This window comes from Zophobas morio, unplaced genomic scaffold (genome assembly GCF_036711695.1).
Source record: "Zophobas morio isolate AGI-343-1 ecotype UQ-CSIRO unplaced genomic scaffold, CSIRO_AGI_Zmor_V1 ptg000076l, whole genome shotgun sequence".
Taxonomy (NCBI): Eukaryota; Metazoa; Arthropoda; class Insecta; order Coleoptera; family Tenebrionidae; genus Zophobas; species Zophobas morio.
The window spans coordinates 2,965,802-2,983,795 of NW_026972181.1; the positions used below are offsets into that span (position 1 = coordinate 2,965,802).

At 36.9% G+C, this 17,994-nt stretch overlaps 1 protein-coding gene across 1 annotated transcript in view; it reads right to left on the reverse strand.

Moving 5' to 3' along the window:
- LOC135143863 (uncharacterized) overlaps positions 1 to 17,994 on the reverse strand; it is a 418,109-nt gene that overhangs the window by 116,584 nt on the left and 283,531 nt on the right. The window lies entirely within an intron of this gene.

Here is a 17,994-nt window from a genome sequence, read left to right on the forward strand (position 1 = left end):
ACTAGCGATAACGTTTTATCAGCTTCCAAACAGTTACTTTTCGACTTTCCTTTGCGGTGTTTTCACTTTTCGTTGTGTGAAGTTATGCCCTGCTATTCGAACAGTCAATACACGGACATGGTGCTAGTGAGTACGTTTACAGCGCAAAGCTTGTAGTGGACTGACCCATACCCTCGCCTAAATCCGACATACGTAGTCCTTTTTAGTCTGCGTTTACATCAGCAATAATACAAGCTGTCCAACGACATTTTTAGGCCGAATTTAGTCCTAGCCTAAATTTTGTGAAGCGCTATCTCATCGCGCATTATAATAGCTATTTATGATATACGTGAATAAAAAAGAATTTTATCCAACGAAAAAACAGTTTAGCACACGAAGCGAAGCCAATGTGTTTGAGTAGATAAAATTTGTTTATTCACGTGTATCATACAAGATTTTTTCCAATTTCGCAAAATTCAAAAGAAAAATTATTGTTTAGGTAATCCATTTAGATAAATAGTAATGGTACTATTAGTAATTTGAACATTTCAAGAAGGTAAATTGCCTGTATTTTCGCCACGGTCAAATTCAAAGGATGTTCCTGGCTTTTCAATAGGATTGTTTTACAGGAGGTGGACCATCGAGCGTTGCAAATTTTACTTGAATATGTTTACACGTCCATAGCAACGAAAATTTCAGTGGTAGTGCGAATCTTTAGTTTTTTTTACTTTATTTGTGTTGTCAATGACAGTGCGAATAAAGTGTTGCTATGAACATTTTTTTCATTCTTTCGATTAAACTATTGTTTTAATAGTGGGATTAACATACAAAATAAGCATTTTATTAGCAGAAATTGGAAAAAAGATTATTATAAAAACAATAGTAGACGTATTTAGGTTATAAACATTGGATGTGTTCGTAAAACAGGTACCATTCGCTTGGGTCAGTCGTGCGTCAGTCCCTTTCCGTGTACACCGTCATTTCTTCAGCTTAGTCCGTATCGGTTTTTGGTCAGTCCATGCGGCAGTGCTCGACTGACCTATCCATTAGTGCACTACTTGGTCTGCGTTTACAGCATGAGGACCATGGGGGTGTCACTCGAATACAAATTTAGGAAGGAAGCCTCAGCGCCCTCGGTGTCGAGCTGACCAAGTAATGAAAAACGCGCACTTTGAAAACGTTCAAATCATCCAATGAGAGTGCGATGCCGTTAGCTAGCATCAGCTGGTTTTGTGGCGTGCGTACGTGCGATTAAAAAAAGCCGCTGATATGAAAGTGTAAAACCGTGCAGCGAAAAAAGCCGGACTGAGGTAAGTATTTAGAATCGGTATATATTAATAGTTCTATTTTAGGCAACGAAGCATTTCTTACATCTCTCGAACATGGAGAAACCACGTCGTATTGCATATCGATGTAAATATCCAAACTGCGGGAATGTGTTCTACAAGGGTGGTGGTAATGACATTAAATTTTACCATTTTCCAAGGAATGTGGAAATGCAGACAAATTTGTAAAATTGATGCAAGTAAACCGTGTTAGTCCTCATACTTGTGTCAAAATCATTTTCACTCGACAGATTTTCATGATCCATTAAATCGAAACAGACTGTTGCCTAATGTGGTCCCAAAGGGATATGTCTCCAAAGAGTCCATGAGCAGTGAGTCAAGTGGTTGCAGCGAAAATTTACACTCAGTTGCTGTGGAATCCGTAGCTAGTTGCTCATTTTCTGCTGAAACAGACTTTTCTACCGTAGAAGAAAGTAACGTTTGCTTAGAGGAAATTCCCTCAGAGTTGTTATGTTCTTCTACGGCAACGTGTACAACGGCTTCTGACAAACCTGGCTATGCATTTTTGTCAGAGAGCTTTCCAGAATCAAAAACACGGCCGGGCATTTTATCAAAGATTGGCGTTCATGAGAAAGATTTAACACCAAGGAAAGAACTGTTGTACAATGTGCATAGAACTGCTCAAAGTAGAATTATAAAGTTGAAAGAACAACTGGCGAAAGAACAAGATCAAGTAAAAAAGTTGAGAAAATTGTATGAAAGTAAACAACTTGAGGTCATTGACAGTGAATTAAATACAATTAATAAGACTTTTCTTTTTACTAAGTGTGTTTTCCCTACCATGTAAGGTTGCTAATGACCTAGCTGTCGATGCGACCAAATGTACAAATAAAAAAAAAAAAAAAAAAAAGACTTTTATTAATTGTCAATTGCAAAATCATTTGAAAGTGTCGAGTGGCAAACGTTATATCAAAGAAATGAAGCTCTTTGCCTTGACAATGTATAAGCGTAGCCCTCGTTTGTATAAATATATGCAAGTTCATTTCGAGTTGCCGTCACAACGAGTTTTAAAGCGGGTTCTCAATGGCGTAGTTTTTGATACCGGGTTTAATAATAATTTGCTTCAGTGTTTGAAAGTAGAAGTAAGTAGAATGCACGAGTTGGACCGATATTGCACATTAATGTTCGATGAAATAAAATTAAGTAGCATATTGCGATCCGGTTGAAAATTTATTCTGCTGTATTAGGCAGCACGGTGTAACCAACACCAATCCGACTTGCCACCAATTTGTTGCAGCTCTTAAAGCTTGTATTGTCAATAATTTAGTCACTCCAAAATATCTTTCTGCAAATTGTGAAGATGATGGAGAATCGGTTCTTTCAAATCTGCATGCGTTATTGGAAGGTTCACGTTCTGACGATGATGTCAGTAATTTCAGTGATTTCAGTGATTATGATAATACTTTTAAATTCGCCATTTCCAACGAGGAAATTTCTGAGAAAGAACTTACAATAGAAGACCGAGCAGTACTTAAATACGTGTCGGGATTTATTTTGAAAAAAATTAATTTGCCAGATTGTGCTTCTTGTAAGTCATTTTTCTTTTCATCATCAGATCAACGAAATCCTTCCGATTTGTTAATTATATTCAAAGAAAATGCTAATCAAAATCGATTAACATATTCTTCTGATAATTTTGCGTGCATGGTGGATGACACACATCAGTTGCTGACAGCGTTTTTACAAAGTCATTCACACGAAACTCATTTGGAAGACAAGTTTAAAACTCATTGGCTAGCAAAATACGGAGAGAATGTATTCCCGTGCGGTGCTCATCGTACTGATGTGTGTCGGCAATTTCTCAATTTCGTTACCTCGTTCTTTATTTTTAAATATGTAAACGATATCAACAGAAGCTCTCAAGAAGCGTTTGTTGCAGTTTCTGTTAAACATGTCAACAAAATGAAAACATTTCGCAATTGATTTTTTCTTGTGTTGTTTTCTTTGTTATCATTATTATTTATTAGTGTTTGGATTACAGTCATTATAATCATTGCAGAAATTGTGTCGGTTGTTGAAGTTCTGTGATGAGGACTAGACTCACTTAGGTCGAATTTGGTGTTTAGGTTGCGGACCAAGCGCCCGCTGTAAACGTACTCAGTGTATGGAAAAGCCCAGGGAAATGCAGTGCCAAGCATAAAGAATTTTGAAGACCTACGGAAGTAGTGATATTGAGCAGGTCGTGTGTCGGTTTGCTCCGTGTTTTTCGCGGTTTTCTGGTGTTTTTTCTTAAATTATTTTCCGATTGTTGATGTAACATTGATTGGAATGCTTTCCGGATCATTGTAACTCGTATTTGTCGCCTGCTGATCAAGGTATTGCTTGCATTAATTTACTTCATTTACCCGTCACAGCTCCAATTAAAAAACTTTATCGCTACTGTTTACGATAACGTTCTCCTTTTTTACTTACAATCCGTTAGTGATATTCTTTTTGATATCCGATAGTGGCTAGTTAACCTTTCCTAAAAGGCACGGATGTAATTTTTAGCATCTTCATATAGGTTAAATTCACTAAGCACGTAGGTAATTTTATTTTTTTAGTAATCTTTGTTGTTATGACACTTTGCGATATCTGCAATGGTGGGATCACTCTACTGTACCTGGCAACAAATGTATTTCCTGCACAGTTTATTTTCACATTAAATGTGTAAACATTACAAAAGCCCAGTTAGACACTTTAAAATCCTTAGGTGGCGCTCTTTTTGGAAATGCAGTAAGTGTCTTTCCGGTAATAATTCTCCTACTGCCCATCAATGCAACTGCTGTAAAGATTGTCCAGAATTATATGAATTTTATGGACTCCCAAAGTTACTTTGTTTTACAGCCCTGTCGTCAATTTCATTGTACAGCTAAAGAGCCTGTCAGGGGAAAGCCGATGTTTCCGGTACCCAAATTCGCTGTGTACCGGACAGTCTGGCAGCTAGGTAAATTTACAAATTTCTTGGAAAAACCGCGATTCCAAAGTTTGAAATATCAAACATTTTAGGCCCAGTTTGGTTTTACGCTTCTGTTTAGAGGTCGTATGCGCTTTGCTTTGTTTTGTATTCCCTTATTTCATTTAAGTATGTACTTATAAAAAACAGTTCTTGTCAGAGCTATTTATTTTGTTGTTGTTTAAACAAGGTAAGATGACAATAAAAATATATTTTTGACAATAAACAAAATTTAAATATGCTTTATAGTTGTCAGTATGACTCATTTGTGGCAGCCGTGGACGATGGACAATTCTATGGATAATGAACATATTATGGTACTTGAGCATAAGGTTCAACAAATTGATGATCAAGGTAATAAATTTATTTAAGTATATGATACAGTAGATGTCAGTAGATTTTTTTATGTATTTTATTAACCATAAAAAAATTATTTAGTCATGGGACTTTATGTTACTTTTTTTGTAGATCCCGATAGTGATGAAGAAATGCCCTTCAACATCATCAACACCACGTCAACGTATTCATTTGCCAGTGGAGGCGAAAAATATTATTCTTAATGTTTACCGCTACGTTAAAGAGGTTGGCAAAGACGAACGTCCTATTAAGAAGACATCTATAATGACGAATATATCTTATGCTACTGTGTGGAGGTGCGTGAATGAAAATATCAAAGACAGAAAATCAAGAATAGATAGAGGTACGCCTAGAAAATTACAAATCGACCGACATGTACATATCGTAAGATCAACGATTTATGAAGGAAAAAATAGTACCAACTGTTGCGACAAGTTTGCGACAAAAACTTATTATTGAAAGGGAAATTGGTGTAGAGTTTGGTGTCGAGACTCTAAGACTATTCCTAGAATCAATTGGCTTCTTATTTAAAAGAATTAATAAGTAAAAGGCAGGTTATAATGGAATCCCCTAGAATTAAAGAATGGCGATACAATTACTCAAAAGAAATTCACAAATGTCGTGAAGAAAACAAAACAATTTATTTTCTTGACGAGACCTGGTACGACAGCCACGATGTCGTCAAAAAGGGATGGGTTGATAATTCTAATAAATGTACATTAGATGTACCATCGGCCAACGGCAAAAGAATTATTATTCTTCACGCTGGATCCAAGTTAGGTTGGGCGCCTAATAGTTTGCTTTTATCAGCGAAAGCAATAAAAGACGCGAAATTAGATTACCACGAGGATATGTCAGGGGATCTTTTTTATAATTGGTTTAAAGGTTGTTTAACAAATATCAAGCCAAATAGTGTAATTGTGTTGGATAACGCAAGCTACCATTCAGTTGTAAGTGAAAAAATCCCCAACACTGCCAGTAATAAACGTGAAATTATGGATTTTTTTTTTACGAAAAAGACATTTTTTTCGAAGAATCTTATACAAAAAAACAATTAATTGAAGTATTAAAAAGTTTTACTTTTGAAAAAACATTTGTTATAGACGAATTTGCTAAACAGATGGGACATAAAGTAATTGGGTTACCTCCATACCATTGTTGTTTTAACCCGATTGAATTAATTTGGGCAACGTTAAAAAAAATATTAGAAAAAATAATAAAAACCCTAAATTTAGTGCAGAAATGGTCGAACTTACTAAACACGAAGTTGAGAAAATTGATAGCGAATTGTGGAATAAATGTATAAACCATGTAATAAAAATTGAGGAAACGTAAAGATCTAAATTTGTAAAGGAATTAATTATAAATCTAAGCGACAGCGATTGTGAGAGCGATGATGAATAAAACGTTGTTTGTTATTATTTGTTGTTTGTATCCCTTAAGTTGCTACCTGACCGACCGCGTAGCGAACATCCGATGGTTTTCCTTGACAGGCAGTTTTACAAGCAAACGCTTCAGCTGTACAATAAAATAGAGGACAGGGCTGTAAAACGAATCAACTTTGGGAGTCCATAAAATTCATATAATTCTGGACAATCTTTACTTCCTGGTTTGCTTGAAAAATATTCAAAAGCTCGATGAGATGGTGGAAGCAATGAAACAACAGTTTACATCTGCTAATGTTGCTTCAAATAGCAATTCTGCGCTAAATTTTGAGAATGTTGTTCAGGAGGTCTTTGAGCGTCAGAAACGCAAAAATAACACTATTTTGTATGATGTCCCCGAACCGGATCCTGCTCAGGACCGTAATGGTAAGAAAAACAAGGATACTTCCTTTGTTTCCGAATTTTTTCATTTTGTAGATGTTGATCTGGCTCGATCTAGTGATCTTGCTTCACAGCAGGCAGATATGATAGTGCCAACTTGTCTAAACCTCCACCAATTAAAATAATACTTCGTGATGAAAAACAAGTGTATCACGAACTTAGTTCAATAAATAAAAAACGTACCGACGCGAATGCGAATCAGCGTTTTAAATCTGTTCGAGCCTCATCAGACAAAACTGATAACGTTAGTATTACAACAAGTTGAAGGAGGAGGTAAAAAATAGAGCGGATAATGGTGAGCCAAGTCTATACATTAAGTATGTTCGTGGTATACCAACCATTCAAGGAAAAACGACTTTAAACTAACCCTGCCCAACAGTCTTGAAATCAGCCTTTATTACCAAAATGTGCGCAGCCTGAAAAATAAATTGGATACCTTTTTTGTTGCTTCTTGTATCAGCGAATATGATTTGATATGTCTGACAGAAACCTGGCTAACAGATTCAGTATCTAATTCTGAATTTATCTGTACTGCTAACTACAATGTTTTTAGATCTGACAGAAAGTTAGTAGCTATCAGTGTAACCCGTGGTGGTGGTGTTTTATTAGCCGTGAAAGATCATACCTCTGTTCAGCGAATAGACTTAACTTCTTTTTCAAATATTTGTCCCTCAATTGATCTGGTTAGATGTAAACTAACGTTGGGTTACCATGTTCTGTCTGTTTTTGTAATATATATTCCCAGTACTCCATCTATTGATGAGCTAAATACTCTATGTGACTTTTTCGAAGAAAAGTCTTTCCATTTCAAAAATATGATTTTAATAGGGGACTTTGATATTCCTAACTTTAACCAAAATATTAATGATAATATAAGAAGAATGTCCATCCCGATTGTACTCCGTCTAAAATCATTTGCTCAGTTTTTGCATTTAAATCAGTTTAATAATGTGCTAAATTGTAATAACAAATTGTTAGATTTATCTTTTTCAAACTTGGAATGCACTGTTAGTCACGTTGATTCTTCACTAGTTATTGAAGATAAATATCATCCGGCTTTGTCAATTGACTGTACCTTATCTGCTGACAATTATAAAAATTTTTCGTATGCTGACGCTGACGTCAAAACATACAATTTTCAGAAAGCTGACTTTATTTCCCTCTACGGCAATTTGCTAAATGTTGATTGGTCGAGATTAGCTACTTTTTCTTCGGTTGAACATAGTTTGACTATTTTTATAAAACATTATTTAATTTGTTTGATAAATTTGTTCCAATTTTTGGCTCAAGAAAGAAATGTTATCCTGTTTGGTTTGATGCTGAGATTAGAAGTCTTATTAAGAAAAATCATCGTCATCTAACAAAGTACAAAAGCTCCGGCTTATCCGCTGAACTAGTTAAATTTAAAGAAGCGAGAGCATCTATTAAAAAATTAACTTGGGTTGCCTATAACTCGTACCTAAAAAGGATTCAAGAAAAACTTCTAACTGATCCTAAGCAATTCTGGCGTTTCATTAACGCAAAAAAAGGTGGTCCTAGAATTTCCGGAAAGATGTCGTTTGAGAATAATACTTTTGAAACTCCCATCGACATCGTTAATGCTTTTGCTGAATTTTTTAAGTCAACGTTTGTTTTATCGGATCGTATGGATTGTGATGCTTTAACTGATAGATATGGTTGTTTCGGAAGTTCCACTGTAAATATACCTAATATTACACAAGATGATATTGTTACGAAATACACCCTTACGCCGCCCCAGTACGACGCCTATGGCCGTCGAGAGCTTTCTGGACGTACGCACGGCGCTGATGGGTGAATCATCGCTGCTGACGGTGTCGACGGCCGAGCGGCGGGCACATAAAGGCAGGTCTGGAGAGTCTCGAAGCGGAGTCGCGATGGATGTTCGTGAAAGATCTCGATCAAAGAATATGGGTTCAAATAGAGGCGACCGTAGGTAATGCATTCATTCAGTCAGTGAAGACAGTCAAGAGTGCCGGAATAATTTCTGTACATATTCGTTGCAATAGATAGTGTTGTAATTCGAGCTAAAGAAATAAATCTTTGAGTTTTACCAACGCCCGATTTATTATTCGCCCGTCAATCGTAACACTGGTGTCAGAAGTGGGATTAATTGTGAAATAAATCGGGATTCGAATTTGTGTTGGTGCTACTAGGGGAGACCGGAACAAAGTGAACTTTCGAAAAAAATTCTCTCGCGCGACGTCCGTCAAGACTCTAGAAGTTTCTAGAAGAAAATTTTATGCCGACTACCACAAGAGCGCAAACAGCCAACATGGAGGAACAACTGACCAAAATGATGAAAATGTTGAGCGAAAATCAAAGAATAATGAAAGAAAATAGAAAAGAAGATCGAAGAATAATGGAAGAAAATCAAAGAATAATGGAAGAAAGTAGAAAAGAAGGTCGAAGAATAATGGAAGACAATCGAAGAATAATGGAAGAAAATCAAAGAATAATGGAAGAAAGTAGAAAAGAAGATCGAAGAATAATGGAAGAAAATCTAAAAGCTATGCAAACTACACTTTTGAACAGCCGAAGTGAAATCCTTCAAGTCATGCGAAATGAAGTGGACGAGGTGAGAAATGAAATGGAAAACAAGATCAAGGAGCTCGAAGAAAGGTTGCAAACACCACGACCTACAATTACGACCCCTGCAGAATTCAGTCCGGTGAGAGTTCAACCCCCTATTTTCGATGGGCAGACGTCGTGGACTACTTATAAGAAGCAATTTGAAGCTGCGGCCTTGTCGAATAGCTGGAATGACCAACAGAAAGCGACCGCTTTGGTAGTAGCACTACGAGGTGCAGCCCTGGAGATTCTACAGACATTATCAGAAGAGAACCAGAAGGACTATACCGCCTTGACGACCGCCCTCGAACTCAGATTTGGAGATGAACACCTCCGGCAAGTTTTCGTAGCGCAGCTTAAATCTAGGATTCAGAAGAGTAGTGAATCTCTTCAGGAGTTTGCGGCTGATGTTAAACGCTTGGTACACCTCGCCTATCCTGAAGCTCCGCAAGACTTCCAAGACAGACTGGCAGCGGAAACCTTCGTAAACGGCGTAAGAGATAGTGAGGTAAGGAGAGTCCTGCAAATCTCCGGGTTCAAGAAACCATCCGAGGCGCCGATTCGAGCGTTAGAAGTGGACGCCGCATACAACAGCTCACCTCGTTCCAACGTTAAGATACGAGGCATTGGGGTTGAGGGCGAAGTAAACCCTATTCAAGAGAGTCTCGACAAAATGAGCGAGAACTTTGAGAAACTCGCCCGCGAAATAATTGCCGAAATCAAGACGGGCAGTTCTAGACAACATGGAGGGCGCCTAGAATGTTACAGGTGTGGGCGTCAAGGGCATGTTAGGAGGGATTGCCGTGTTAGATCGCCAGCGCCGATGAGGAGATCGCAGCCGCGACCTCCTCTACATCACGAGCAGGAAAACTAAAGGCAGTCGGTACCTCGGGGCGCGTACTGGCTGCTAAAAGAGAAGCCCCAACTACTATAATGGTTAGAAGTATCGCGGGGAGCGTCGACAGTCCGACAATCAGCGGAAAAATCAATGGACGGGAATCGAAGATCATCATCGACACAGGAGCCGAAGTGTCCCTTGCACGCAGATCCAGGTTACAAAATTGCCAAATTAAATCAGTATGTACCGCCACGAATGTAAAGACGGTCACAGGAGAAACAACACCGGTTCTGAGTACAGCGGTGGTGAATGTAGAGCTCGGTCGACTCCGAATAAGGCATGAAGTTCTGGTGGCGGAAATCGCTGACGATTTCATTCTGGGTATGGACCTAATCAGCCGGTATCGTTTAATGATCGACCCAGAACAGAAAATTCTGCGTTTCGGAGCCGAAGAATTTGTGTTGGGACGTCCGAATGTGGAAGCGGCAACGGTCAGACTAGTGGTCTGTCAGACAACGAAGGTAGATGGTAATACAGAAGTCATCGTCCCCGCCAGAGTAGAGACGAACCCCGGATACAGTTTGAGGATGGTGCAGCCGGCACGTGACTCGACCCACAAGCTCCTGATCGCGAGCACCCTAGTCAAAACCGATCGTGACATACCCTTACGTGTGGCAAACGTGTTTCCCAATGCAGTCAATATTAGAAAAGGGGAGACTATCGGAATGTGTGAGCCAGTCGTCCGAGTATTGAACTGCGAGGAAGAAGACGTTGAGAATGAATCTTGGGAAGGGGATACCAAAGGCTTGGAGGTCAATTGGGACCAGCTGTCTGCTCGTGAGAGAAAACTGGCCAAAGGACTCATTCGTAGGCACCGTAATGTCTTCGCCTCAGAGGAGGAACCATTCGGGAAGACCAACATCGTAGAACACCGAATAAATACTGGTGACATGCAACCGATCCGTCAGGCTCCTCGAAGACTACCCCTAGCCAAACAAGAAGAAGCTACAAGACTCGTGGACAACATGTTGAGAGATGGGGTAATTGAAGAATCCAACAGCGCGTGGTCATCTCCAGTAGTCTTGGTTACCAAGAAGGACGGGACTACCCGATTTTGCGTCGATTACAGGAAACTGAACGACGTGACGAAGAAAGACAGTTACCCCCTTCCTCGAATAGACGATACGTTGACGACCTTATCCGGCTCGGCGTGGTTTTCGACCTTGGACTTGAAGAGTGGCTACTGGCAAGTAGGCTTGCACCCGGACGACAAAGAAAAGACTGCGTTTTCCACCGGAAGTAGCCTCTATCACTTCACCGTTATGCCCTTCGGATTATGTAATGCGCCAGCAACATTCGAGCGGCTGATGGAGATGGTGCTGAAAGGATTGACATGGAAGACCTGTCTGGTATACCTCGACGACGTCATGATTATGGGCAAAACGTTTGACGACCATCTGAAGAATCTCGAGGAGGTGCTAGAACGAATGGAAAACGCTCGTTTGAAACTAAATCCCAAGAAATGCTCGCTCTTCCAGAAACGAGTCGAGTTCCTGGGCCATATCGTGTCGGAGAAAGGAATAGTAACCAACCCGACGAAAGTTCTTGCTATCCGGGATTGGCCCATACCAAGAGACAAGCATGAACTACGAAGCTTCTTGGGACTCTGCACATATTACCGACGATTTGTAGAAGGGTATGCCGACATCGCAGCACCGTTACACCAACTGACGGAGCAGAAGGCGACTTTCAAGTGGAGCAGTACATGGATAAATGAAGGATTCCAACACAAGTGGATTAAAAAAAGATTTAAAGTCAATACATCGAAACTCATATGAAGAAATATTTGGGGTTAATGTTAATGTCGCAGAGAAAGGGCAACTGAAATTGGAGGATACATTTAAGTCTACTTCAAAGGTAAATACAGGTACAATATAGGTTTTTGTGTGTATGTGAATGTTATTTTTTTCTCACTTCTCGAATATATAATTAACAGGGGGATTTACCAAAGTTTGAAACGGCCGATGCCGACGCAGTGAGTTCCAATTTATCCTTTTTCAGTCACGTTTTGTGATAATTAAAGCTGAATCTTTTGCGAAAAAATCATTAGTTCCAATTTAAAAAACAACTTATAAAATTATTAGCTACTCGTTGGGGCTCGACTCTTTTAAAAAAAAGGCCCTACTATGGAACTATAGTTGGATATTGAAAACCCAATTTTGGGTTGTTTTATGATTTTTTTTAACAAAACTTAATGCCTCTGCCTCTGACGACAATTAAATTTTTTTAGAAGTTGTGTAAAACAATCGTCTTTCATTGTCACAAAATGTGACTGTAAAACAAAAAAACAGAACTAACTGCATTGGTTGCTTCAAAGCTCCGTGCTCCGTGAAAATCTCTCAGTCTCAAATAAAAAAAAAAGATTTTACATATTTCATATAATAATACTCGTAATAACGTAATCACATGTTTTTAAGTAATAAGTTCTGATTACTAACCTATATAAATACAACTACGATTTTTTTGCTTTTCAGCATCTGGTGAAAACAGCCGATGCAACAGACATTTTTGTTAAAGAAACAGTTATATGGTCATAAAGAAAAAGTTTGCCGCATAACTTTTTTGATGACGAAGCTACACAGAATTATTTCAAATTAATTTCTCCACACAGTGTGTCTCAATTGAAAACATGTTTAAAAAAAATTACGCCAGAAACAGCTGCCATCTTCAGTTAGCACTGTAAATAGAGATTTAAAATTTATCAAATTTTAAATCTTACCTAATCCTTTTTTCTTTAAAAATTAAAAAATTATAATTGTTGAATCTTTCATTTTTTTAAATATAAATAAACACAGGATTCAGTCAATGAAACAAATTTAATTAACAATATAATAATATAGCGATTAGATATGATCAGCAGAAAAATCTACAACTGCCTTTTTCAATCTGTGCCCATAATTATCGTCATCTAGAAGTTTAATTTTATAACGTTTCCGGTAATAAAGAAACTCTCTGTATATAGATTCTCCAGCTTGCTCTGACCACAGTCCAAGGCCCCTATTACCTAAAAAGTGTAAACCATGTTTAAGATAAGAAATGGCAACATGAATTTTTAAAGTCTCTGATGTACCAGTATAATAAACTTCCCCTAAATATTAGGAATTCGAATACACTAATCGACAGCTTAGAAAAAAAAGAAATAATCTTAGGGCTTTTTCTTGACTTATCGAAAGCATTTGATTGCTTAAATTACGACCTTTTTATCTTAAAATTAGAGAAATATGGAGTCAGGGGGCCAGCTCTTGCTTGGGTCAAGTCGTATCTCTCCAATAGATATCATAGGGTTGTTTTAGAAAAAGATAACACAAAACATGTTTCTCGAGCAAAGAAAGTTGTGATGGGAATTCCGCAGGGTAGTATAATTGGGCCTTTATTCTTTATAATATATATTAACGATTTGCATAAGGTACAAGACGGTAACAGCTGTGTCGTAAACTTTGCGGATGATACAAATTTGTTGGCCTGTGGAAAAGATTTCCCTTCAACGCTAAGAAAAGTAGAAGATCTCATGTGCCGAACAAACATCTGGTTCAATAATAACAAATTAGTACTAAACAAAGACAAAACTGTGGCTGTTACATTCCAGACTAAGCAAAATTTAGAGCTACCAAATGTAATACAGGTTGGTGACACTGATATGAGGTTATCAAAATCTACCCGATTTTTGGGAATCGAAATAGACTCGACCTTGAGCTGGAAGGATCATGTAGAATATTTGTCAAAAAAACTTAATACAGTCCACTATTCTATCCGCGTACTAAAAACATACTTAGCTAAAAAACAGTTGCTAATGATATATCATGCTAACTTCCATTCTCTTTTAAGATATGGAATAATATTTTGGGGTCAAAGTACAGAAATCAATAGAATATTTATTTTACAAAAAAATATTTTACGAACCATTTTTGACTTAAAGTTCAGGGAGTCATGCCGGGGAATTTTCAGGTACAACAATATCCTTACAGTGACAGGACAGTACGTCTACTCGCTATTAATATTTATGTATCAAAATCAAAATGATTTCGAAATTCCAAAAAAACAACAAAACTATAACACCCGAAACAACAATTTGCTGTTTCCTAAGCACAGACTTACGCTGAGCGAAAAAAACTGTTATTATGCGGCAATTAAAATGTATAATCATCTCAGTGACCCAATAAAAAAAATACAAAAATTGAATACAAGGTGATTGCGAAATACATGCAAAAAAAAAATGGGGCCTAGCTCACAATATGATTATGTCACTGGGTAAAATTCACGGTCCTAAGTAGTAGCAGTGTCTAGAAAAAATTGTTTGAAATTAAATGTAAATTGTTGTACGCGCCGCTGGACTGTTTTGTGACCTACATAATTACTACAATGAATGGAATAGAGCGAGTCGGATTTAAAACCAAAAAAGTGACTTTATCAGGCACTTTTTTAATCCCAACGTGAAAAACACGAGAAGGGCCAGTTAGCATCGAGCGGTCGGTGAAATCGGTTTATGGTGGAGTTTTCCCATGCAGATTGTGTCGATATGGTAATTGGTGCATCAGTGGTACAGCATCTCCGTGATCATGGTACCTTCAACCTCAAACTCACGATCGTGGCTGTGATAGGACAGAAAGAAGAAGTTGGATTTTCACAGCTTGTAGTGCATCCTACATTAAAAGAATACGGCCACATCCATACCATGTTGACAAAGTAAAGGGTTTAGAGCCCGCTGATTGTCCACGTTGTGTAACTCACTTTTTGTCCGATCAAACTCCACATGCTCGGCCACAAATACGATTGCAAGAGACGGTTTTCGATAAATGTGTATCGGTTGGATGAAACAGTTCGTTTGTGGAAATCAACAGTGTCTAGAAATTATCGAAGAGCTTCAACGAGTGAAAGTGGTTTTTACCTATCAACACACCTCTTGCAACGCTCTGACGCCTGTATTGCTAGTCATTTTCAAAATTTCTTGTAAAAAGGTAGTAGCATTCTAAGTTGCTCTTATTTCTGTTCCAATAAACAATCTAAAATCGTTGTGACAAGGACCAAACATCCATCAGAATCAAAATTACCAAAAAACTTTCACATTGACCTTTAACGATGATGAATGAGTAAATGAATGAACGAATGATAAGCAGCAAAAAGTCGGTTTTACTTTTAATTGAAACTGAAAGTGTTTAGGTCGTTTTTATTCGAACGTTTTTCCAACTCTGTTTACAAGGTGGCTCAGTGCCTTCGTATCGAGGGTGGTTCATAGGGGTTTTGCCCCATTCGATTTTTAATTTGTTTTTTCTATATTTCGGCTCTACTAGGGTGGGGGATGGCGTGGTTAAAATATTTGCACTTATTTCGCAGTCACCCTGTATATTCAAAAAGGAGCTGTGCAAAATGTTAGTGCAACTAGAGCCATACAACTTGGACGAATTTTATAATTGTAAATAATTAAAATAGCTTAGCATTTAAGTCAAAATTTGTGTTTTATATGTACTTATCATTTCGTTTGTTAATTGTGTTATAAAAATGCCTGCGTTATATACTGCAAATTATACTTTGTCCTGTATGTTTATCGATGTTACTTTATTGTTATTTATTTATTTTATTTGACGTTTCTTGCCCTGTTTTATATAATGTACCTGTGCAAGAATAAAGATATTCTATTCTATTCTATTCTATTCTATTCTACTAACTTCTTTAAAAATTATATGAAGCAGTTTCTCCTGTCAAATGCTTTCTACAGTATCAAATAGTTTCGCGACATTTCTAAGTTCGATTCATCTGCTTGTATTTATTGGTTACATGTGTCTAATTGTGATATACTTGTCATTTGTGTAAGAATATTGTATACATGTTTTTGTGTGGAACGATGCCAAGTGTACTGTTTCTATGTAACGGCTGAATAAAGTTATTATAATTGTTATTATTAAGAAGAGGATGTCTTGAATTAAGAAAACAGTTTCTAGAAATAGCTAACATAGATCCTTTTAGATACATTACAATTGCTGGTGTTCGTATGGCTATCGTGTTACAGAAAAAAGTACATAAAATTTAACCACAAACAGAACTCGTCAACAGAAAACATTTTTCTATTTGGCATTTTTTCAAAAACGAATTTTTTTGTCACAGTTTTACCCCCCTCCCGCATTATTTAACGAGCCGGCCATGCATTTCTTTAATTGTTGACCGTGAATTTCACTTTCGATGCATCAGGTGGAAAGTGTTTGTTTTTACCCAATTTTTTGGCGAGTTGGCTAGCGATAACGTTTTATCAGCTTCAAAACAGTTAGTTCCTTTTTGACTTTCCTTTGCGGTATTTTCACTTTTCGTTGTGTGAAGCTATGCCCCGCTATTCGAACAGTGAATACACGGACATGGTGTTAGTGTATGGAGAAGCCCAGGGAAATGCAGTGCAAGCATAAAGAATTTTGATATTCTTGAAATTTTGCGGAAACGAGTGATACGTGCGGCTGAAACAATTCGAAACAATGATATTACGTTACAAAAAGTCAAAGACTCATTTCGTTGCCGTCTTCAGTGTGTCTAGACAATAATGGTGGCCACTTTAAACATTTATTATGAAGTTTTTGGCGATTTCAAGGTAGGTCTCCATTACCTATTACAGCCTTGCATTCAAATGTTTACATTTTTTGTTCCGGGTTGTGTTCATTTCTTATCCCTCTCAGCAAGAAACTGCTTTGTTAGCCATGGGCGGGTAGGGGAACTTGTATTAAATTTTTGAATAATTTTAACTCAATCACGAAAGGATTTACGACAAAATGTTATTTACAAATTCTATTCTATTTTAAATCTATTTATAATGCTTGAAGAAAAAATAGTATCACTCAGAACGCTCTTTTTTTGTTTCATCTAGATTGCATTGCCTCGACTTAATTTATTATATCCTTACAAAATTTTGTTTATTTTTATCAGCTTTTCAGAAACTTCCCTTCTTGATTAGGGTGACCAGACGTACGGAATTTTGCGGTATTGTCCAGCATTTAACTGAATCAACCAGCATTAACATCTGTACAGCAAATTTTTGCTCTGTAATTATGAATTACACGTACAGGTGAAGAAAAAAAAACACTCTGCACTAAATAATACAGAATCCTAACATGTTAAAGATCTGCTTGATATTTATTAGTCGATAACGCAGGTTGCTTTTTTGATTTACATTGTAACTACTACTAGAGTGACTAGACACTAGTTGACCAACGTTGACGTATTATTTCTGTGAATTACCGGTCGTTACATAAAAAATTTTTGGAGAATGAAACCTCTGAAATGTGGTTAAAATTTATGCATTGCCAATTTTTTTTATTTTATCACACTGTAAAAAAAATAAAGATAACAAAAGTACTGCTATACAAATTTCAAGTGAAATAAATAAACTTATTCTAAAATTAACAGTCAGACGAGATTAAATTTTTTTATCCCTAATTATTACAAACGATCTGAACACGCTTTGTGAGAATGGCCAATTGAACAAACAGTGGTTTATTAATCATATTAAGTTGTTTTATCAAAACTGTTTAGACTATTTAAATTTATGGACAACACAATTTACTGATTTAAAACTTTTAGAATCGACAGAATTAAATAAAATTGTTTGGACTTCAATTCAGTATTGTGCATCTTCAATTTTAGAATGTTTTCTTACACATAAATTAATGAAAATATTTTATTTGACGAAGTAGCTTTCCTTAAAAATTATGTGACACAAGAAAAAATCAAAAAAATGAGAAGAAATATGCCCATTGATTTGCGGTGGCTAGAAATTTTTAATTATTTTAAGGATCAGTCTATTGAATTTCCCAATCTTTTACAAATAGTCGAGTATGCCTTGTGTTTAACGGGTACTAATGCTCGTACAGAAAGAATTTTTCCTATGGGCTGACGAGAAATCTTGATTAAATGTAGAAACTTTGAAAGCTTTATTAATCGTTCGGAACAATATGGCAAATAATTGTGAGGAATTTTTAGCAAAAATTGAGACAAATAATGAATTACTTAGAAAAGGTCATTCAATTGAGAATATTTGTAATAGGTACATAGATAAATGATTTGTTACTTCTTTTTTTATAATTTTTG